This window comes from Equus caballus, chromosome 11, assembly GCF_041296265.1.
Source record: "Equus caballus isolate H_3958 breed thoroughbred chromosome 11, TB-T2T, whole genome shotgun sequence".
NCBI lineage: Eukaryota > Metazoa > Chordata > Mammalia > Perissodactyla > Equidae > Equus > Equus caballus.
Genome location: NC_091694.1, coordinates 60,336,530 through 60,358,695, shown reverse-complemented (window position 1 = coordinate 60,358,695; position 22,166 = coordinate 60,336,530). Strand labels below are relative to the sequence as shown.

The window sequence follows — 22,166 nt, the reverse complement described above, 5'->3', positions numbered from 1 at the left end:
AACAAGGTGTGGCTGCAGATGGATGGCAGTAGGGGAGCTCAGGAGGGACACCTGACGGACTGCCCCCTTGCCAGAGCCCCCAGAGCCTCCTGGAACTGCATGCCCTGGTGACAGTCACTCATCACAGCTGAGGGACATATGTTTTGGACTCAGACAGACCCAACTTCTCCACTTTCTGGCTGTGTGACCTTGCACTAGTTCCTTGTCCTCTCTGTGCTCAGCATCTTCATCTCTACATTGAGGATAATAACAACCCTGGTGTCATCATGAGGATTGGAAGAGGGGATCCATATGTGAATTGCCTCCACATAGTGATTGGTGCTAGTAAACAGACGAAAGCTGCCATTGTTATTTTTTTTCTAGTGTCCAGGGAAATGGGGGTGGCAGATTCCTCACCAGTCTCTTAGGTCCCTGGCTCGTGTCCAGCTACCACGTCAGCCTCTGGAATCGCACAGCACCAGTCCATTCACCAGCCCACATCACTTGCTTTCTCTGAGCACCTGTGTGGCAGGTGCTGGGGCACCGGGATGGGACCAGAAGCTGCAGGCTCACTGGGAGACAGACAGCTGCAGATCCTGACGGACCAAGTGACTGATGCCACGGTGGATGGGGAGAGAAGCCAGGACAGGTGGACGGGGCAGGGAGGGAAGCCAGGACAGGCCGTCGGTTGGAAAGTCACAGTGAGAGCTGAGGAGGTGGTCCTGAGCTGAGGTTAAAAGGCCTGCTAGCGTCCAGCCAGGTGAACAAGGAGTGGGAGGCACACCCCAGGATCATGCCTGGTGTGTGTGAACATTGAGGGGTGCAGGCTGGCTGGTAGGTGCAGATAGCTCGTCTTGGTTTACTGTTGCTGGGGCATGAGGTTTGGGAGCTGGGAAGTTGGCTGGTGGTCACCCCTGAATGCCAGGCCCGGGAGGCAGGGATGTTGTCTCATGGGTGACGGAGGCCAGGAGGAGTCTGAGCACAGAGCAAAGTTGGGTGAGAGAAAGACGGGGAGCCTGAGGAATGAGGGAAGGGCAGAAGTGGAGAGGGCACAGGAGGTGGGCCGGCAGGTGTGGGGGGGGGAGGGGGACTCCCAGGGTCCCTGGGCCTGTGGGGTGAATTGGGAATTCCTGAGGGGGAGGAGGGCCTGCACTGGTAACAGCCACAGGCCTCACTCCCAGCCCGAGCCCTTCACCCAGCTCAGGCCTGCGAGTGCATTACCCACACCCATTCAGCAGGCGTGTGCCTGCCATGTGCCCCACCAGGACAGACGGGCCCCTGCCCTCATGGAGCTTACCGTCCTTGGGGTAGACAGACGAGAAGCCAGTTAGCAAATAGATGAAGGAGGTAATTTCAGAGAGTAGTAAGAGCTGTGGGGGTGGGGGGACTCCCTTAGGTCAGGGAGGATCTCCAGGAGGAGGCAGCTTTTGGGCAATGAGAAGGTGGTGCAGGCAGAAGGAATGGCATGTACAGGGACCTCAGGATCAGGGCCCAGTGTGTACCAGGACCCTGTGGGAGCCAGTGTGGCTGGAGAACATGTGGGGAGAAGAGTGAGAGATGAAGCTGGAGAGGAGCGCCCCTCACATAGGACAGTGAAGGCTGAGCTGAGGGGTTCAATCTGACCTGAGGGCAAAGTCATACCCCCAGCACTAGCTTCCTGTGTGACCCTGAGCAAGTCACTCACCCTCTCTGAGCTGCTGAGTTCTCCCGTGGCAACGCAGAGGAAGGCAAGGTGCTTGCTCAGAGCCCTCCGAGCTGTGACTGGCCAGGGGTCTGCTCCTGCCCACTCCTGCTCTGTGGTGGGGGACTTGGGGGGAGGGGCAAGTGGAGGTGACTCAGTGTAACCAAGAGCCCTTGGACAGGGGGCCTGTCCTTCGGTGGCCATTTTGCTGCTTGATGTGCCCTCAGACTCCTGTCCACACTGCCCCAGTTCAGCCCTCTCCTCTCATTAGGACTAGAAACCTGCTGCAGCAAGGCCGCCCTGGGCCCACCTGGTAACTGGCCACTCTGAGCCCTGCAGCTCTGGGAGGTCCCACAGCAGCATTTGTAGCTGTGAATCTGAGGCCAGAGCTGAGCCAGGATCGTTTATCACACAGCCTCAGTCGGAGGCCTTGCTAAAGGAAGCAGTGTTCTTTCCCCGGGGTTCCAGCTGTGTTGTCTGAAACAGTTTAGTCAGTGGCGCTGTTTGCCTCAAGCACCCCCAGATCCTTCCTTGCATCCCCCAACTTTCCCCAGTCAGTAGGAGGTCCTTGGGCGGGGGGCAGCCAGCATGAGGAGGCGGGTAGGGTGAGACAAGCCGCATTCTCTGAGCACGGCGACCTGCAGTGCTGCGGGAGGCGGCGCGGGGCCCTGGAGACTGCCAGGAGGGCTCCTAGAGACCGCTGGGGTGTCCACGGCCTCCCGGGCTGCGCCTGGCTTTGTGATCAAGGGCAGGGTGGCCTTTGAAGTCCCTCCTGAGGAGCTGGAGATCAAGCCTGCGTCTTTACTCCACTCTTTGCCCATTTCTGTGGGAAGTAACGATTGCCCACTGACAGCTGCCTGCCCTCGGGGAGCCGCTCACAGCAGCAGGAGGAGGGGTTTGGGCTGGGCCCGTGGGGGTCCAGCAGAGGGAGCTGGGTAGGAAGAGGTATGCCGGGCTGGGGCACAAAGGCCCAGGAAAGGCCCGTGACATGAAAGGGCTGGGTGTGCCTGAACAGCTGAGGCCCCACTGTGTCTGCAGCCTGGAGTCCACGGGGCTCACGGCCGGGTTTCTATGTCACAAAGCCAGAGTTTATCAGGAACCAGGCCACAAACAGCCTTGGTTGCCTGGTGTACTAGTCAGGACAGGGTGGGTGTGCTTCATGACGAGCATCCCCCAAAGATGAGCACCATAAAACAGTGTTTACCCCTCATGGTGTCTCTGACTGGACAGTGGAAGCACTCACTGTGCCACTCAGGGGCCCAAGCAGGTGGAACCACAGCCTGTGGGAGCTTGCGTGTCGTGAGGGAAAGAGGGAGGTTTATGCGCCCCTGGAGCTCCTTCCCAAAGCAGGACCTGTCACTTCCACTCGAATTTCATTGACCAAAGCGGGCCACAGGGCCATCCGGACGTCCTGGGGGTGGGGACCGGCACGCTACCATTGGCAGAAGTGAGAAGGAACTATCTGTGGGTGGGAGCCCGTTGACCACCCAGGCCAGGGCGGGTTCTACACTGCACCCTGAGGCCTGGGGAGGCATTGAGCAGAGGAGGCTGAAGTCTTGTTTGTTTTACTTTGTAACTTTTTTTTGTGAGGAAGATTGTTCCTGAGCTCACATCTGTGCCAATCTTCCTCTATTTTATGTGGGATGTTGCCACAGCGCTTGATGAGTGGTGCTAGGTCCACACCTGAGATCCGAACCTGTGAACCCCAGGCCGCCGAAACAGAGTGCACCACCTTAACCACTATCCCACCGGGCTGGCCCCTCCTTTGTAACTTTGTATTGACTTGCATGCAGAGAAGGGCACGGATCCTAAGTGAACAGCCTGTGAATTGCTACAGACTCAGTGGGCTAATGTATGACAAGCACTCAGATCGGGAGAAAAAACATCACAAGCCCAAAGGTCCCTGTGCCCCTACCAGGCATCGCCCACCCAGGATCCATTTGTCTGCTTTTAAATTTCCTCCACACACCATCTCATTTGTCCAGCTTCTTTTATGCAGTGTGCCATTTCTGACACTCGCCAGTGCTGCATGCATTTGCATGCAGTAAATGGCCAGCAACAAATGGCCATTTGTTATTTTTCATAGCTGTGTGGTATTCCATTGTGTGCATATACCACAGTTGGCTTATCCCTTCTACATTTGACGAACATTTGGGTAGTTTACAGTTAGAGGATCTTATGAATAAACCTGCCATGAACATTCTGGAACACATGGTTTGGTGCCAGTATATAGCATTCCCATTGGCTATATGTGTGGAAGTGGAATTGCCATGGCCTCGTGGGATATAAGAAGGCTCCCCTGGACATGAGGGGGAGACCAAGGCAGGGACCCATGCCAGGAGAAGGAAGAGGGACCTGGGGCAAGCCAGGCTCTTGGCCCCCTCAGCCTCAGAATCCAGAAATGACCCCAGTGCAGTCTCATCTTCTTCGGGACCTGGAAGATGAGAATCTCGTATGATCACTAGCCCCCGAATCCCATAAGGCAAGGCCCAGACACATGGGGGCTGTTGGTTCAGCCCAAATGGTAACACGTAGGCCTTGCTGCATGAGTCACACGGTGACACAGCACGTTCTAGTATGCGAGCAGGAACAGTCATTATCACATGCATCATAATGCACAGAACTCACGTCTGCCGGGAGCATGTGTAAAGAGCGCCCCCTAAGTCATCCGGTCAGGCCCCTCACCCGTCTGACACCTGGGAAGACAGGCCATCCGCTGAGGCAGCAGAGGGGACTCTGGGCGGCCAGGCGGGTTGAGCCTCGCTCTCTTCCCCGCTCCTGGGCATCCAGGACAAAGCGCCAGGGTGGTGAGTGGGAAGACTTGCCCTCTTACCTCTCAAGATGGCGTTTCTTAATGGAAGGGTCAAGAGAGGGTAATTCTTTGTCCAAAATGAAGCCAGGAGAGCAGGGGGCTCCAGTCTTCGGCCGTTGGAAGACCAGGACTGTTTGGGAGCTTCAGCTGGAGCTCACCGGCCTCTACGCGTGGCCAGCCCCTTGTTCACAAGCACCGAGTGGAGGAGGCGGGGGGCACTGGCACTGCCGCGGGCAGCTGTGAACCTGGGCCTCACTGCTGGGGAGACCATCCGGTCTGCGATGCTGAACAGGTGACTTGCTCATTGGGGCTGTCTCACAGGTGACTCTACACAGGGTACACCTGAAGCCACCGTGTGCAGCCAGACCTGGTACTGCCGAAACCCCTTTATTTGTGTGAGGCCCTAATGAGGCTCCTCTGAGATCCTTAGACCGTCTGGTTGGATGCTTGTCCTGACCCCCAAGCCCTTAAGGGGTGGTCAGTCTCCATTTTTGTTTTAATAAATATGTGGCATGGTTGTTCTTTTGGCTGGCCTGTCCTGGCCCCATGTCTGGGTGGCCCAGGCACAGAGTGGTCCCTGATGCCCTGACTCCTGGAATGGAGCCAGGTGCCGATGGGGGGGCGTCTGGGGAAGCTGAGGGGGATGCTGGCCAGTCATGAGAAGAAACACAGCTTTGTTGCAGACACATGTGGGGCTCTTTATGTAAATCGCTTCAGTGCCTAACAGGAAGAAGAGAAATGAGGCTTTGATGCGAGCCGCCTCCTCTCGGCCCGGCGCAGTGTCACTCAGGCCTGTCTGTGGCGCCCTTTTATTAAGGAGCTGTCAGCTCTTCTCAGGCCAGAGATCAGGGGACTCTCTGGGCAGGAGATGGCTCAGAGCTGTCTGTGGAAGGCCCAGCATCAGCACGGGGTGTGCGGGGGCCCTTAGCCCAGGCCCACTTCCAAGGGGCACAGGGGATAGATGGATTCCCTGGGCGCTGCCCTACGCCTGTGCGCCAGGGACGTGGATGAGCCCAGGGGGGTTGCCGGGAGTAAGGGACAAGCAGACAGGCCCAGTTTGCCACAGTTCTGATCACCACACAGCAGCACAACATGGCAGGGAGATGGGGGGAGATCACAGCCGCCTGCTCTGGGTAGGGTGGGTGCAAGACTTCCAAGGTGTGGAGAGAGGAACGTCCAAGGAACGAGCCATGGTCTCTGAGAGGCCAGAGAACAGTGAGGGCATTGGGATGAGGCCAGAAAGGGTGTCAGGCCAGGTGAGAGGGAGGGGCAAGAGTCTGTCTTATGGGTCTTGGGGCCCATGGGGATCTGACAGGCTGTGAGCAGGAAAGGGTGGGGTGGTGTGAATTTGAGGGAGGCTTCAGGGAGGTGGGGAGGCCAGAGGGAGGTGGGGGCCAGAGTGGTGGTCCAGGCAGGAGGACAGCACTGCCACTGGACACCAGCATACACTGGGACCTGCCTCCTAAGTAGCCAGGGTGACGCCAGGACTCCCAGCTCCTGGAAGCCCACACAGCCTCTCCCTGGGGCCCACACCGTCCAGAGTACTCAGATTTCCCCCAAAGAGCCAGGCAGGGACGTCCCAGGGATGACCTCAGGCCCCCCAAGTCCTGAGGAGCCTTCTGAACCCTCAACCATGAAGAGAAGAGAGGCCCAGACCAGCAAAGACCCCAAACCAGTCTGCCGTGCTGTGCGTCTTGGGGAGTGTGCCACTTCCTGGCTTGGTGTCCACGGTGACTCTCTGTGGTCCAGAACTCGGTTCCACCAACTCCCATTTCCCATTCAGTCTAAAAACTCAGAAGATAGAGAAAATACCAAAGAGTATAAAGAAGAAAATAGAAGTCACCTCTGGCCCCTCTGATGAGAAGACAGCGATGTTAGCATTTTTATGCTTTTCTACCCAGTTTGTTTAACAAAATTGGGATCACGTTGAACATCCGATTTTGCAGCCTGCCTTTTTCATTATGCGTCAGATCCTGAGCATTTGCCCAGGGGCAGAAAAGGGTTTTTGGAAGCAGGGCTGTTGGGGGCTGAGATTTGGGGGTCCTGCTGTGCTGTGTGGTCTTGCAGGAGTTGGTCACTCTCCCTGAGCTCAGTTTTTGCATGTCTACGGGGAGAAGATGAGGGTGCTCTCTCAGGCTCCACTCAGAGCCAACATCAGGGGTCCCAGAGTTTTTCCTGAAGCAGCGGCCTTTTGTTCTGGCTTCACTGCTCAGGGAGAGCCCGGTGATGTTGGTGGCAGGGTGGGCACAGGGCTGGCATTCCCATTGAGCATGTGGTTCAGTTGGGAGCCAACTTCTGGAGTTGGGGCAGCCTGGGCTCACTCTTGCCTCTAGCACTTTCCCACTGCGTGATCCTGGGCGAATTCCATCGCCTCTCTGAACCTGCATCTCATAAGCTGTGGAGTTGGGTAGCTGTGGTCATTTGTTGACTTAATTTGTGCAAAGCACTTAGCGCACAGTAAGTACTCAGTAAATAGGAGCTCTTGGTACTGTTGTGATTATTGTTATGTGACCTCTCAGGTGTGCCTGTGGATTCAGTTGTGATCTTCCTGCAGCATTCAGCAGAGTGCCTGGGACCTAGGGAACACTGCCAGCGTGTGGCGGCTGTCTGGTGACCTTCTCCTAGCCAGGGCCGGCTTTGTGTGCCTGGGATCTGTGCAGCTACAGGCCTGCACTCAGAAATGCCCTGCGCTTTGTCTAACGCTCTGTTGTCACTGTCTTGAGATTAATACTTTTTGAGCAGGGGCCCTGCATTTTCATTTTGCACTCGGCCCCGCATATTATGAAGCTTGCCCTGCTCTTAGCAATAGGATTCCTTGCAACAGTCCATAGGATCGCCTAGCTGGCACCCCACGTGTTGTCTGTGCTCAAGAGCTACTTGTGACGTAGAGGCAAGGCCAGGACGAACACTGCCCCATGAGGTCAGGTGTGGTGCCCGGGGCACACGCGGAGGCAGGCGCCGAGCTGTGCTCCAGCTGTCACGCCAGGGGCTGCCAGTGCAGTGGTGAAACCTGCCAAGGACAGGAAGTCGTCTGGGTGGAATGCCAGGCGGGGGGGCAGGGCAGAGTGAGGGGCCTTGGCGAGCTGCGGCTAGACACACTGGGGAGACGCAGGACGCCTCAGGTTGGAATCGATTGAAACTGAGCCCAGCGCCCGGGCCGCTGAGCTCCCGTGAAGAGGAGGAGGGGGCAGCAGGCCCGGGATCCGGATGCTGGGCTTGTCTGTTTCCCTGCCTGAGTCTTTGGGGAGGCAGGCCTGGATGTCCCCCAGCACTCCTCCACCGGGGTGGAGAGGAGTCGAGGGGGGACCAGGCCACACGGTGTCCAGGAGTCCAGGGTGACAGTGCCAGGGGCTTGGCAGGCAAAGGAGGCTGTAGCGAAGGGCAGCGGGGTGGCCAGAGCAGCATCCACAGGATAGGTGGGCCTTGGGCCGCCCGCCTGTGCAGGGAACGGGCATCCAGGGCATGGGTCAGGGATCTCTGGCTGATGAAGACAGCTCAGCAGAAAGAAAAAGAGGACATTAGAGAAAGACAGAGAAGGAAGGACTCCTGTGCCTTCATGAGGCACACAGGTCTCTCCGGGAGGAGCCGGTGTATTAGCGGGAAACCCATGGCCTCCTGGCTGACTGAGGGCGGGAGGCGCTGGGCTGCAGAGTTGGGGTGGGCAGGGGGGTGTCCCAAGAAGGAAAAGGGAGTCAAGGAGAGACTCTGCCTTTAAACGTCCTGTGTCGGCCTTTGCGGGGCGACCTCCTCGTGTGGCCCACCCCAGCCCCCCCGCAGCACCAGGGCCGATTGCTGTGTTCTACAGGGTGGGGGACCGAGGTTCTGAGAGACACACTCATCTGCCCTGGCATGCAGAAGGCAGCCACGTGCTGTTCAGTGGAGACAAGGGGCTCCACAGCCATAGGAGTCATCAAAGGGGATTGTGGGATCCAGAGGGAAGGGGAGAATTGCTCTGGCTGAGGAAATCAGGAAAGGCCCTCTGGGGGGGGGGGCCCTGCTCCCTTGGATTTCGACCTGCAGAGATGGGGGCACCCTGGCAGGTGTGAGCGGGTCTGGTGCTGGGACAGCCCCTGCTGGGACGGCTGAGGTCTGATCTGAGGCTGAAGAGCACAGGGGCCCTGGGGGCCAGCTCTCCCCAGGCGCCGGGGCTGGAGAGGCCTGAGCGCCACACTGACGGTGGGGACTCGAGTAGCTGAAAGTAACGGGGAGCCATGAGGGCTTTATAGCAAGAGCAGAGCTTGTGAGAGCCCACATGGAGCAGAGCTAGGAACTGGGAAACCCAGCTTGGAGGTGTCATAGAATTCCCAGTGGTCCAGATTCTGGGCTGTGGCTATGAGGACGAGAAGGAGGGGTCTGCTGAGGAGACCTTGGGTGGGGGGCCCTGAGGACTTGGGGGCCTCTTCACAGACAGGCCGCAGGAGGACTGGGGCAGAGGGCAAGGTCTGTGGAGTGGAGGGGCCTCAGGACGCCGTGGATGTGCTGGATCTGGGGCTCTGGAGCTGTAGAGAGGGGTTGGGGTGAGGGAAGATGGGGTGGCTTTGCCCTCAGGAGGTAGCTGGGGCTCTGGGAGGAGAAAAGGTCACCCAGGAAGAGAGGCCAAAGGATGGGATTGAGGAACTGTGACACTGGGGAGGCAGGCGTGGCCCAGAGCCAGAGCGCTTTGCTAGGTCTTCCAGGACCCTGGTGTGGACAGGTGCCTCCCCTGGGGACAGGCAGGACAAGACCTGTGATGGGAGGTGATGGGAGGACTAGGGAGTTGGTGACAGGAGGGCCTGAGGACTAAGTCCCCACCCACAGGGCCATCCTGAGCGAGGCCTGCCACCGAGGTCCTCGTCCACCTGCTGAGGGAGGCAGCCCGTCTCTCCAGGGGCGGGAGGGCTGGCGGGCCTCAAGGACAAAGGCAGGCAGGGCCAGGGGAAGGAGCTTGTGGCTGGGAGCTTAATGGCCCCGAAAAAAAAACATAAAACTGGAGAATTATGGGGAGACATAAACAGAGCTGTCAGGCATTAGCTGCAGGGAGACGGCTCAGCCCGGGAAGCGATGCCGGCGGCTGGGCCAGGATCCTTGTGTGTGCATAAAAAAGACAGAAGTTATAAAAGGAGGGAGATTAAGAAGATGCTGCCTCCACGCTTGGGTTCCCTGGCCGATTCTTTTCTCACGCCCCAGCTGAGGCCCCAGCCACATGCTGACCCTGGGGGCCGGGCCTGCACTGCGTGCTTGGGGCAGGGGCAGGGCCTGCCAGCAATGCAGGGGTCAGTGTGTGAGTAGGGTGGAGGGACTCAGGGCCCAGGTTGACGGACAGGCCGGGGAGCCAGGCCCAAGGACGGAGGCAGCGCCAGCCCTGACAATTTATGGGCGCTCACACACCCTGCCATCTTCATTTTTGCTGTTGCTGCTGATGTCATTAGCCAAGCACTAATGGGCTTAAATTTCACCTTAAACCATCCCCACTGTCCTCAGCAGATGACAAACGCCCTGCTCTCGCCGGCTCTGCAAAGCAGCGGGGCGGACTCGACAGGCACGCACCCCTCCCTCCTCACACGCCCTTCTGGCCCCCAACGAGAGGCTCCCAGGGGACACTTACAGGTCAGCGGGATTCCCGGGTGTCTCTGGGAGCCCCAAGGGGTCCAGGGGTCAGGAAAGGGGGCTTCTGGGGGAGCTTTGGAGGCCCTGGGATGACCCGGCATGGGGAGGCAGGAGCCCAGGGCCCCTTCCCTGTGCCCCTCTGAGTTCCCCAGCCCAGGCATCATGAAGGGTGGCTGCAGAGGGGACCCACGGGATCCCCAGGCATTATCTGCCATGTTCTCAAAAGCCTTAGGGAAATCATACTTCACTCAGGCTAACAAAAACAGCATTAGCTTTGGTAGAGCCTGGAATTTCATCCATCCATCCATCCATCCATGCATGCACTCACTCATTCATTCGACAAACATGCGGCCCAGGAACCCCTGGCTGGCTCACATCCATCAAAGCTGTTCTTTTGAGCCCCATGAGAGAGAACAAGTGGGTGATCTCTAAACACGACTTGTTTGGGAGACAGAAATCTTACCAGTAGTGGCTCTGAGGGTGGGAGGGGAAGTGACAAAGGAGCCTGGGCTGGGTGGGAGGGTTGAGTGGACCTGCTGGCCCATCCAGTCAGAGGGATGTGTTTGCCTGAAAAGGAGGAGACAGGAATAAAGAGGGAGCGCAGCATAAGAAACGGCAGGGTCGGCAGCTTGCAGGCTTCCCGGCTGATGTTTGCACGTTTCCATGGCCCGCCCTCCGCCTTTGTTTCCCAGCGAGGGGCAAGAGCCCCAGGAGCCGCTGGGGTTCTGACATCAAAGCTGGCCTGTAGGGGCTGGTGTGCAGAGCCACCCTTTCCCCTGGGAATCTCACTCCCTTCCACGTCCCCAGCCCAGCCTTTCATCCCGGTGCTGTGAGCTGTGTCCCACCCACACCCAGACAGCAGTGATCAGAGAGCAGAGGGAGGCCACCGCCTCGCAGGCCCAGATGTCACACTGTCCTCACAGCGAGACAAGGAGAGAGGAGGCCGCGGCAGGCTTGTGGGTGGGAGAGGAGGCTGGAGATGTGGACTGCAGGTTAGGCTCCAAGCCACTGTGCTGTGTGGCCCCCTTGCCCTCACTGGGCTGCAGACACGGGATCTGCCATCTAGGGCACTGACCCTGCCCAGGAGCCTGGGCAAGGCTCACGTTGGTGGGTGTATCCCGAAGGCTTAGGAGAGGCGGGTCTGAAGGGAGTGGGCAGAAGCAGCACCTCTGCCCCTGGAGGGTGGTTTTGCCTCGTGGTTGGGAGCCTGGGCTCTGGAGGAACCCTGAGGGTCATCTCCCTCCTCTCCCACCGGTGTTTAGAATTGGCTGTTGAGTCCTGCCGATGCTCGCTCTGTTGCTGGCATTTCTAGAATCTCACCCCTCCTTGCCACCCCTCTACCACCACTTTGTCTGTCTGCCCTCATTGCTCTCAGAAACCATCCCAGCCTCCTCCTCACTGGCCTCCTGGCTTCCACTCGCACCCTCTTCACCAGTTCATTCTCCGTCACTCAGCACTGGGGACTTCATAACTCGTGTCTGATAGTGTCACTCCTTTGCTTACCCTCGATGGCTCTTCGTTGCCCTCAGCACAAAGCCCGTGATCTTCGCCATCAGCCCACGAGGCCTCAGACCATGTAGACCCTGCCCAGTTCTCATCTCCTGCCCTCATGTTCAGCTTGCAAGCCATGGCCACATTTTCATGACCCTCCCTCTCACTCTCTCCTGCCTTCCGGAGGCCTTTCCTCATTCCCTCACTAACTCCTGCACATCTGTCAGGTCTCGGGCGAGGGGGCTTTCCTCTGGGAAGTCCCCTCTGATCCCCTGTTCCCATTCAGGCATGATTTAGGGTCCTTCCATGTGCTTCAGCACTTATCTGCCTTCTCCAAGAGGCGCTGAAGTCCATGACTGTCTCCGGCTGCTCAGTCGCTAGCACTTGTGTGGCACACAGTAGGCATTTAGTAACTACTTCTTAGAGGGAGTTGTGGATGGGTGGATGGATGGATGAGTGGATGGATGGATGGGTGGGTAGGTGTGAGGATGGATGAGTGGATGGATGAGTGGATGGATGGGTGGGTGGGTGGGTGTGAGGATGGATGAGTGGATGGATGGATGGAAGGGTGGATGGACAGATGGATGGATGGGTGGGTTGGGTATGTGTGAGGGTGGATAAAAGGGCCATGTGGTCTGTGAGGGGAGCCCATAGGCACCAGGAGGTGGGATTCTGAGCCTTGGGAAGTCCCTGCCCCTCAATGGGCCTCAATTTCCCTGTCTGTAAAATGGTCCACCCAGCTCCTGTGGCCAGGAAGGAGACTCAGACTGAGCTGGAGTGAAGTTGGAGGCCTAGAGGCAGTGGATCAGGGGCTCCAAAGACAGTACACAGGACAAAACAAGCTCTCCTGGAGTCCTTGCATTTCCCAGAATTCTCCGGGGGAGCTCTGATGGCCACCATTCGTGCTTGTGCCCAGGATCCTTGCCCTGAGGAGCAGACTTGGAGCCAGATGGGCCGGGTTCAGATGTTGCTGCTCACCAAGAAACTGCGTTTGCCTCCAGGCCTTGATTGTGCTGTCTGTAAAATGGAGATGCTCCCGTGTGCCTTGCACAGCTACTCTGGGGATTAAAATGTGACAAGGAAGAAGGCACGTCTCTTGATCGCCACACATGGAGGGCACCCAGGAAATATGGGACTTGAAATCCCAGCGCCTGAGAGAGTGACTTCTGCCCCAGCACCTGCCACAAGGGTCACACCTAACCATAACACAGTGCTCCGTCCTGGGCCTTCCCACTCTGGCCAAAGCTGCCTCCAGGAACTGAGTCTGAAGCTTGCAAATCCTAGGCCTGATGTCACAGCCATGAATTATAATAATAATATCAGACCTCACATTATTTACTTATTATAGTGCCTCTGGCCCCTTACAAACTGTGTGACTTTGGACAAGTGGCCTAACCTCTCTGTGCCTCGAGTGCCTCATCTATAAAATAAGTTAAAATATGTAGACTGCTTCTTAGAACAGGGCCCTGTACATGTAAGTACTGTGTGAGAATTAGCTATGAGGGCAATGATGACAAAGCATTTTTATGTCCGCTTTCTCATTGATTTTTTGTTCAACCCCAGGAGAAGGGTACTTATCACTATCCCCATCTTATGGGTGACGAAATGGAGGCCCAGAGAGGTGAGGTGACTCACCGGAGGTCACACAGCAAGTCAGCGGCAGGGCCTCAGGTACTTGATGTTCTTTCCAAAGACGTAGCAGGCTCTGGTCTGGAAGAAGCCAGCCCTGGAGCCAGGAGGAACACAGGGGCCTTTCTGAAGCCTCTTTCCATGGGCCTGGGGCTGCAGGGGCCTCCAGCCCACTGGCCACGTCTGCTCCATCCGACGTGCCAGCTCAGGAACACAGACGGCTGGGCCCTGCTCTGGCCACTGCCCGCCGCCTCTGTGCCAGGACAGTATGTCCACCCACCCGGGCAGGGACCAGCTGCTCTGGAGGCCAGAGCCAGGCTCCTGTCACTCCAAGGAGCTCCTGCCTTCCTGGCTCCACCTCCAAAGCCAGCTAGGACCAGTCAGGGATTTTCCTGAACTTTCCCTGTGTTCTAAAACGTTATATAAATATTCCCCTTTAGAAAGAACAGCTCCCTTACTGGGAGTCACTGCTCGGGTGGCTCCGTCCATTATCTCACTCAGTCTTCATACCACCCTCGGAGGGACACGCTCTCACTGCTGTTTCACAGGTGAGGAAACGCACAGGTGCTGCAGTCACCTGCCTGGGCCACACAGCTCAGGGGTGTCCCGGCGGGATATGGCCCCAGACTTGCCTGGACTGCCTGCCTCCCCACTATACACCCACGGCCCAGAGTCTGGGACCCATGGAGGCCTGGGATGGCCTCTGCTTTTAAGTCTTATACATGTGTTGCTTCTGTTCTGATGTTAGAGGAAAGCGTATGACAGAAATCGAGTAAGGTGGCACGTAAAACCAGGCGTGGTCCCTGTGAGCAATAGGCCTGCGGCTTATCAGTGGCCCTGGTAGCACTGGCTGCCTACACAGCTGGGGCTCGAGGCAGTCCTGGCTCACGTGTCCCGTGAGGCTGTGCACCCAGAAGTGAGGACACAGGCTCACAGGGAGTCAGGTTTGGTTCCTCCCTCCCCACTGGAGGCCTCAGTTTCCTCATAAACTGAGGAAAATGAGGGCATGGTCCCTGTCCTGCCCATTGCAGGACACGGGGGGCTGACTCCTTTGGCAGCCAGGCCTTGTCTCATCCTACTGACAAGGAAACTGAGGTGGCCACCCACTGCCCTGCAGTCAGACAGCTGTCACATGGCGGCACCAGACGGGAGCCCGAGATGAGACTCGCTCTTCACCACCTTGCACAGCCCAAAGGGGGAATCTCTCCATGTAATAAGTTTGAAAATCTTTGGTAGGTGTCACAGGCTTATGGAAAGGAAAAACAGTCAAATGTGCCCACCTCTTTTGTACAGTGGGCAGCGCTGCACGCTCAGCCGCCGGGAAGCCTGCCCAGTGACACACAAAGCCCCTCCTCTCACTCTCTGTGCCCCCTGCACAGAATTCCCCGCGGGTGTCCCTCACCCACTCAGATGGACGTTTCGGGGATCTCTACAGTCTTTTGCTGCTGCAGACACTCCTGGGCCTGGCTGGGAGCAGGACTGCGGGTCAGAGGGCACATGCGGTTTTATTTGGGTCCATATTGCCAAGAAGCCCTCCAAAGAGACTAGACTGGCTCACCCCCCACGTCGCCAACTAGACGGGGGCAGCTCTGTCCCCATGCCCTCGCTAGCAGGTGGATGCGGTGCACCATGTCCACACCTGCTCTGTGCCAAGGAGGTCAGAGGGGTTGTTTCCCCAGAGGACATCCTCAAATGCCAGGCATGTCTGGGGCCAGGCCAGGAGTAGCTGGAGTCCAGCCCGGCAGGCCCTGCACCCGTCACCAACCGTGTAACTCGTGCAGTAGGCTTCTGCTCTCTGGGCCTCAGTGTCCTCATCTGAAAAACGGGTGATGATGGTCCCCACCCCTGGGGCCGTTGTGAGGAGGAGGTTTGTAGATGCAAAGTGCTTATTCGGACAGTGCCTGGCACGTAAGGCCGCGAGCAAGAACCGCTGCTCTTTACTGTTAGCCTGGGTGAGACTTGTACCCCCAGGACTGCAGCCCGTGGGGTGATGCCTGGGTCTCAGGTCTGTGTCTGTGGTGCCTTTGGAAGGAAGGGCTCAGGGAAGGGAAGAGGGTGCAGGGAGCCATCAAGGGTAAGGGTGGGGTCCGCTTACCCCAGCTGTTCCCATGGGGACACTGAGGCCCAGGAGGGTTGGACTTGAAGTGACTGTGAGCATGTTGCTGCCAGGGAGCAGTGTCAAATGCAGAGTCCCGGGGGCTGCCCAAGCCACTGCAGGGCCCCAGCTGAGACACAGGGCTCAGGGACGCAGAGCCAGAGCCTGGTCCTGGGTCGTGCAGGGCCCTCTTCGGACAGGACAGGACCTCCCACCCCTCCCAGAGCCCAGCCTCCAGGGTTCCGCGGGACCCGCGGTCTCCAAGGGTTGTGATCTTGCTGCCCAGTGAGGTCCACGGGCTGGCAGTGTCGCCTCCCCGGGAGCCTGTTAGATTGCAGAGTCGTGGGCCAGCCCGCTGCATAGGCTCTGCATCTTACTGAGGTGTGCACACCAGTGTGTGAGAAACACTGAGACTCTGGCCGGGAAGGTAACCTGCCTGCCACAGGGGACAGGACACGACCTCAGTCCCAGTAGCTCTTCCCAGCTCGGGTGCATTGTCCCTCATAAGCCTTTCCTGAAGACCTGCTCTGTCCCAGACTCATGCAGCTCCCTGGGAGACAGAGACAGTGCAAGAGTTGGCCCTTGCCCCCAAGGACAGGGGCACTGGAAGTTGCTACGCTTCACTGAACCTCCACCAGGTGCCAAGCACAGTATCTCATTCAGCCTCACGATAACTCTGTAAGTGTGGTGTTAGTAACAGCAGGTTTCAGTTAGGGAACATGAAACTCAGAGAGGTTAAGAGAATTGCCCAAGGCCACCCAGCAGGTAGTGTGCAGAGCTGGAATTTGAACCCAGAGCTGTGTGGCATCAGAGCCTTAGGCATTTACAGTCATGGCTGGGGTGGGGACAGATGATGCCCCCCCCAAAGCCCAGAGCCACACAGCCAGCTGCCTGTGAGTCCTCACAGTTGGCGGGCCTGGCCATTGTGAATGACGTCTCTCTACGGCCCCCCTTGTAGCAGAAGAGGCCTGCCACTTTCCAGGCTGTCATGGCACGGCAGAGCCAGCCAGGAGGGATTCTCCTGCAACTTTCCAGAACAAGGCAGCTCTGGGGTCGGGCGCCAAGTTAGCTGTGTACAGCTGGAAGAGGCACTCTTCCCCAGATGCTGAGTGACTGGGGCCAGAGGGGAGGGAGTTCTGGAAGGGTCTGGTGCAGCTGGAGGTGAGGCTTGAGCCTGGGAAGAGGGAATGTGCCTCTAGCCATGGGTACAGAAAGCCAGCGCACGGAATATGGGCAGAAAGCATTCTGTTCACCTGGGAGAAAAACAGTGTTGTTCAGAACGGCTGGATGCTGGCCTCAGACAGTTGCCCTCGCCTCGTTTTTACCCTTAAGCACCTCCACATTTCGTGGTCATGGGGGAAGAGAGGAAAGCCAGCCAGGATGAGGAGGCAGCCGAAAACCAAAGGCAAATATTTTCCATTCTGAGGAAAGCAGTCTCAGGCCAGCCTTTGGAGCAGCGGCTGGTGGTCCGCCTTCCCCAAAGGTCAGTGCTTCTGGTCACCAGGCTGCGTGTCTGGGGGCAGCGGGCCATGCATCCAAGCTGTGCCTGGAAATGGAAGTTCCCTTCCCGGCACGGGGGCTGCAGGGGAGCTGGAGGACCAAGGGGCTCCAGCTATTCCTTTGGTAGGGGTCCCCCGCCCGGAACCAGTCTTGAGACGAGACCCCTTTAATATTAGTCCCAGAGCTGTGTGTCAGTCTGTTGTTGGTGGGAGGGGGATAGCACACCCAAAGCAGCCAGGCCCTAGATGAGCTTGTACTCATTCATCACGACGACAGCCATGCTTGTGGAGAGCAGAGCCGCTGGCCGGTGAGATCTGTACTTGGGCTACAGATGAATAAGTGAGGCCCACAAGAGCTCTGCCGCCCCGGGAGCACCCCCCCCCGCCAGAACCCTCGGCAGGGGCCTGGCACCTGGGTGACAGGGTCTGCAGGAGGGGGAATTGGTGCTCGTGGGCAGCATGACTTCTCTCTTCAGCTCCCAACCACACCAACCCCTGCCCTCTTTTTCTCCCAAGAAAACAAGTTTTTGAAATTTCCAAAGGCATAAACTAGGATCTCATTGTCGTGGATGTATCTTGCTCCCTCAAGCCCCATGGCACCTCCCTGATGCCCAGGTAATGGGAAACAGACCCAATAAGCTTGAGGCCCTACCCACAGGTCCAGGGCAGGGGGACAAGGGGAGGGGCCCCAGAAGGGGCCCCTCCCCGCTCGAGCTCAGTTTCCACATCTGTGAAATGAGAGGTGACGTCACCTCCTACAAGGGCGGTTGGAGGCTTAGCAGTAAAATCTGTCAAGGCACGGTGGCCATAGGAGGGGCCTGGCAGCATGCTGTCTGTTCAGTGCTGCTGCTCTCAGACCCACTCCTTCAGTCTGAGGGTTACCGAGAACTTCTCCATCTGAGCGAGGCCCCAGGCCCCCGTGTCCAGGCTGGCTGGGGGGAGGAGCCCCTTGAGAACCCCCACTCTGCCCAGCCAGGTCCTGCATGTGCTGGGGGGCCCTCTCTCCCCTCCTGGACCTGCCTCCTTTCCAGGGCAGGGTGCCCCAGCTCCAGCTGCTGGCCCAGGGGTATCAGCAGGACAAGTCCAGTGGCCGCTGCCGTCCTCACATCTGTATTCCACATGCGTCTTCTCTCCACCCCAGCCTGCCGGGCTTCTTACCTCTCTGGTAATCCAGCCAGAGGCTGCTCCCTTGGGGTGGGGCCCAGCCCTCCCCCACGGTCCAATTAAGCTGGGGAGAGACATGGGGCTCAGGTTCCCAAATGGGCTCAGTTCTTCCCTGCCACGGAGCCGGGCCGCTCCTTGTGGCTGGAATGCCCTTTCCCTTTCTCCTCAGCCCACCAGGTCCTCCAGTTTCCCTTCTGTTTCGCGCGATTGTCTCACCCCCACCTCATTCAGGAGGGGGGGTGCTCAGGAGCCCTATGCCTGTGGGTCTCCAGGATTGGGCACTGAGCAGAGTCTGGAAAATGTCAAGTCACTGACCCAGTCAAAGCCTCCAGGGGTTTCTGGGCTGGCCAGTTCCTCTGCTCCCCCTCCTCTGGCGGGAAGGACAGGCTGGGGTTTGGGTGGGTGGCCCTTGGCGAGCAGGGTAATGGGAGTGGACATGAACTTCCTGCTGCCTCACTGCCCTGAGGAAGGCCTGCGGGGGTCTGAGCTGCTGGGCCTGATGGGGAAGGGGCTGGGAGGGCGGGCAAGGGTGGACCTGAGGAGGGGGAGGGAGCTGGGGAAAAAGCCCCCCACCCCCACCCCCGGCACGGCCCGGGCACGGGTGGGATCGGCCTTGAAGTTGGTGTGCAAAGCCGCTGCTGTTCAAATGGCGTGTTTGTTTGGAGTGGCTTAGGGAGGAGGCTGGAGATGGGGGGAGGTAGCGCCCGCGCCCCGCTTGGCGCCGCCGCCGCTGCCGCCGGAGGGTCCGTGTATTAAAAGCTCCAGCTTGGCTACGACTGAAGAAGGGTGGGCATTGAAGAGAGACGGCCGAAAACCCACGAGGGGCTCGACGCCCCAGGCCGGCCGCCCCCTGTTTGCGGAGGGAGAGCCGGAGCCGCCTCCGCAGCCACTCTGCGAGCGGGGAGGGAGGCGAGGGGACGACAGCGCGGCTCCCCGCCCCCACCCCACTCGGTTCCAATATTTCGCAGAAAGGCACGCGGCTCCTAATCGGTCCTTTCCAGGCTGAGATTTAGCCGCGCGATGCCCGCGCAGGGGCGGGGGCCGCGGGCCGGGGGAGGCGCTGAGTCCGGAGCCGCCGAGCGAGGTGAGGAGCCCGCGTCCCCGGCTGGTGGAGCGGGCGGCGGGCGCGCAAACCCGAGAGGCAGATATAGAAAGGGGGGCAGGTTAAAAATAACCCTCTCCGGCTGGGAAGCTCGCGCGCGCTCTCGCCTCGTTCGGTGCCAGAGGACTCCAGGGGAGGCGGCGTTGGGGAGGGCAGAGCGGGATTCCCCCTCCTCCGCGGGGCGGGGTGCCCGCCTGCGCGCCGCGGCTGCACATGTGTGGGGCCGCGCGCCCCAGCCCCCTGCGCCCGGCCAGGGGGCGCCCCCTCCCCAGGCCCGGGCGCAGCTGGCAGCGGCCCCCGCCCGCAGCCTTGCGCGGCTGGAGGGAAGCGCTCCATTATTCATTATTTACGAGCGTTAATAGGTTTGAGGCACGGGGGGGGGGGGGGGGGGGTCGGGGCAAGGGCGCTGTGGAGACCTAGACATTAGGGGAAGGGGTGGGTAGGGGGCAGGGGAGGGCGGGGCTGCGGCGCGGGCCGCGAGAAAGACGTCTCCGCCTCGGCCCGGGCGTTCGGGGCGCACCTCCGTCCGGCTCCTCGTCACCACCTGGTGCTGGGGCTGCGCGGGGCTCCTGGAGGGAAGTGCGGGCCTTGGGTTTTGCCTCTCGGCCTCTGTCCTTCGCTTTCTCGCCCTTTCCGAAGCGCGAGGAGGGGGCTGCGGGCCGTACGCCCCGCCCTGCGCGCCCCCCGCGGCCACCGCCGCGTCCCCGACGCGGCCCGGGCCTCATTTATCATCATCTTTGGTCAAGTGGAGTGTGCAAGGAACAGCTGCTTCACTCGGCTGACTTCCGAGGGCGGCTACAGCGGGAATCAGGGAGATGAATGATGGGGGCTGGGGGGGCGCAGCCCCCCGGGGTGCCAGAGCAGGCAGGAGGGAGGCGCGGAGCGTCCAGCGCCGCACTCGCCACGCCTCCGCCTCGTGGCGAGTGCGGCGCCCCTTCCTCTCTCTCCCGGCGCTTCCGATTACCGTGGGTCGCGGACGGGGGCGCCCCAGGAGGGGGCCGGGCGCGGACAGGCGCCCTTCGCCGGCGGAGGACGGGCGGGCGCGCTGCTGGCGGAGCCCGAGGTCGCCATGACCTTGCTGGGGTCAGCGGGTTGGGCTGCGGAGGAGGCGGCGCGGCATCTTTGGTGGCGCTTTCCGGATTGGCGCAGAGGCCGGGCAACAAGGCGGGGGCGGGCGGGGGCGCGAGGGGGAACGCAAATAGAAGGTGAAATTTTACCTGCCCCTGAGGGAGTCCTGCGGATTTCTGCCGGCAGCGGCAGGCGCTCAGCCTTTGTCTTACACGGCTGAAACATCTGTTGCAGAGGGGCGGTGAGGCCGCAAACAGCCCCCACACCCCGCGTGGCTCCTCAGTCCCCAGCTTGGCCCTAGCCAGGCTCCAGGGCTGCGGCGCCGTGTTAACCCTGCTCGCGCTGGGCGCACGCCCCCGGCAGCCCCCTGCCGCAGTACACGCCTCGGTGTGGGGCTCCCTGTCCCCGGCCCCAGAATGAGTCCCCTCGGGGCGCCCACTGGCCCACTTCCACTTTCACAGGGTGCCGCGGTATCGATCGGAGGCGGGGGCGGTTGCGAAAAGGGTTAATGGCCTAGTCGCAGACCCTAATTGTCAGACCTGGGCCCCGCTTCGTTTCAATTACCCTAAGTAGAGACTGAATGCGCAATTAACGAAGTCAGCTTGCCAACTGGAAAGCCGTCCCCGCTTTCACATTGAGCGGAATACTCCACCAGCTGACTTGGACCAAGCAATTTCCTCCTCTCCCCCTTTCTCTCTCTCTTCCAACCCCCCTCCCTCTTTTTCTCTCTCCTTAATAATAAAATTATACCAAGCAGTTTGCGGTGTGGCAGGCGGCCAGAAAAGCGTTTCTTTAAACGCCGCCGTCTCACAATTAGGCAGCAAGAGGATTTGACACGCCGTGGCGGCCTGACAGGCGGCTTCCTCCCCGGGGGCTGGGGGGCGGGAGGGGCGCCAATTCCCCGGCTCCCTCAGGTGGAACGGGGCTGGGAGGGGCTGTCAGGATGCTGCCGAGATGGGGGTGTCCAAGGCAGGGAAGTGGGGAAGGGGGAACATTGCCTGACTCCAGCACGAAGCTCGGGAGGAGGACCTTGACCCCCTCTTCGGCCTCCAGCTCTGAGTTCATTTTCTGGTTGACAGACAGACACTGTGGGGCACAGGTCTGGGGAGGGATCTCAGCCCTGCTGGACCTCCTGGACAAGTCACTGTCCCTCTCTGGGCTTCTGTTAATCCCTCCACAAAATAGCAGAGAGGTCTGACCTAGAATGTGCTCTGCAGCAAGTGGCTTCTGGTGGCTCACTGCTCCCAGCAGCTGGCCTTGCTGGGGAGAGAGATGGATGCCCGCAGCACCGTGTCAGACACCAGCCAGAGACCCCACTGCAGCTTGAGCCATAGACCCGTGGGCCCCAAAGGCACCCAGGAGAGTGGCTCCCCAGGGATCAGCGATGCAGGCAGCTCACAAATGGGGGTGACTTTGCAGGATTGCCAGGGATTGGTGCCATGAGGACAGAGGGCGTTTGACCATTGGCTGCAGCAGCCCGGCCACCTGAGGTGGCGGAGTGGGGAGAGAGACCTACAGTGGCCCCACTTGCTCTGTTTTTCCTCCCAGCCTCACTGTGGCCGCGCCTTCCATCTGGTGGGCCCTCTCCTTCATTAGACGCTTAAGATCTCCTCTCCCCACACTCCCAGCCCCCTGGGGTCACGCCCCAGCAGTTGTCTGTGTGTCTGTCTGTCTCAGGAGAGCAGGGGCTGTGCTGCTTTTTCCTCCGAATCCTCAGCACCCAGCTCAGCCGTCGTTGCAGACTTTAAGCTGAACAGAAATGGTCTTGACAAGTGAGTGGGCGCAGGCACAAGAGGGGCTGTGACTCAAGGGACTGTGGAGGGCAGAGCATAAGCTTCATCTTTCCTTCCTGATTGGCTATTGCATGTGTCCTGGCCTCTGGGCCCGTCATCATCGACCCTCTCTCTGGGCAGCATCCTGTGGGGCTGTGGTGGGGGTTAAGTAATGCATCGAACCCAGAGCTGGCCCCTCACTCATCCCGTTTGTCCATCCATCCAGGGAGTATTTGATAAGCACCTACTCTGGGCTTAGAGCTTAGGACCAAACAGTTGAATGCAGCC

General features: G+C 59.4%; 1 protein-coding gene across 3 annotated transcripts in view; it reads left to right on the top strand.

Annotated features, from left to right (window-relative positions):
* RAI1 (retinoic acid induced 1) overlaps nt 1–22,166 on the top strand; it is a 118,574-nt gene that overhangs the window by 72,623 nt on the left and 23,785 nt on the right. Inside the window, exon 1 of one of the 3 annotated variants that reach the window (XM_070228340.1) lies at nt 18,896–19,020. The exons of the other annotated variants lie outside the window; for them this stretch is intronic. The gene's annotated coding sequence lies outside the window, so the exon portion shown is untranslated. Of the gene's footprint in view, nt 1–18,895; nt 19,021–22,166 lie in introns of those variants that run through there. 3 annotated transcript variants of the gene reach the window in all.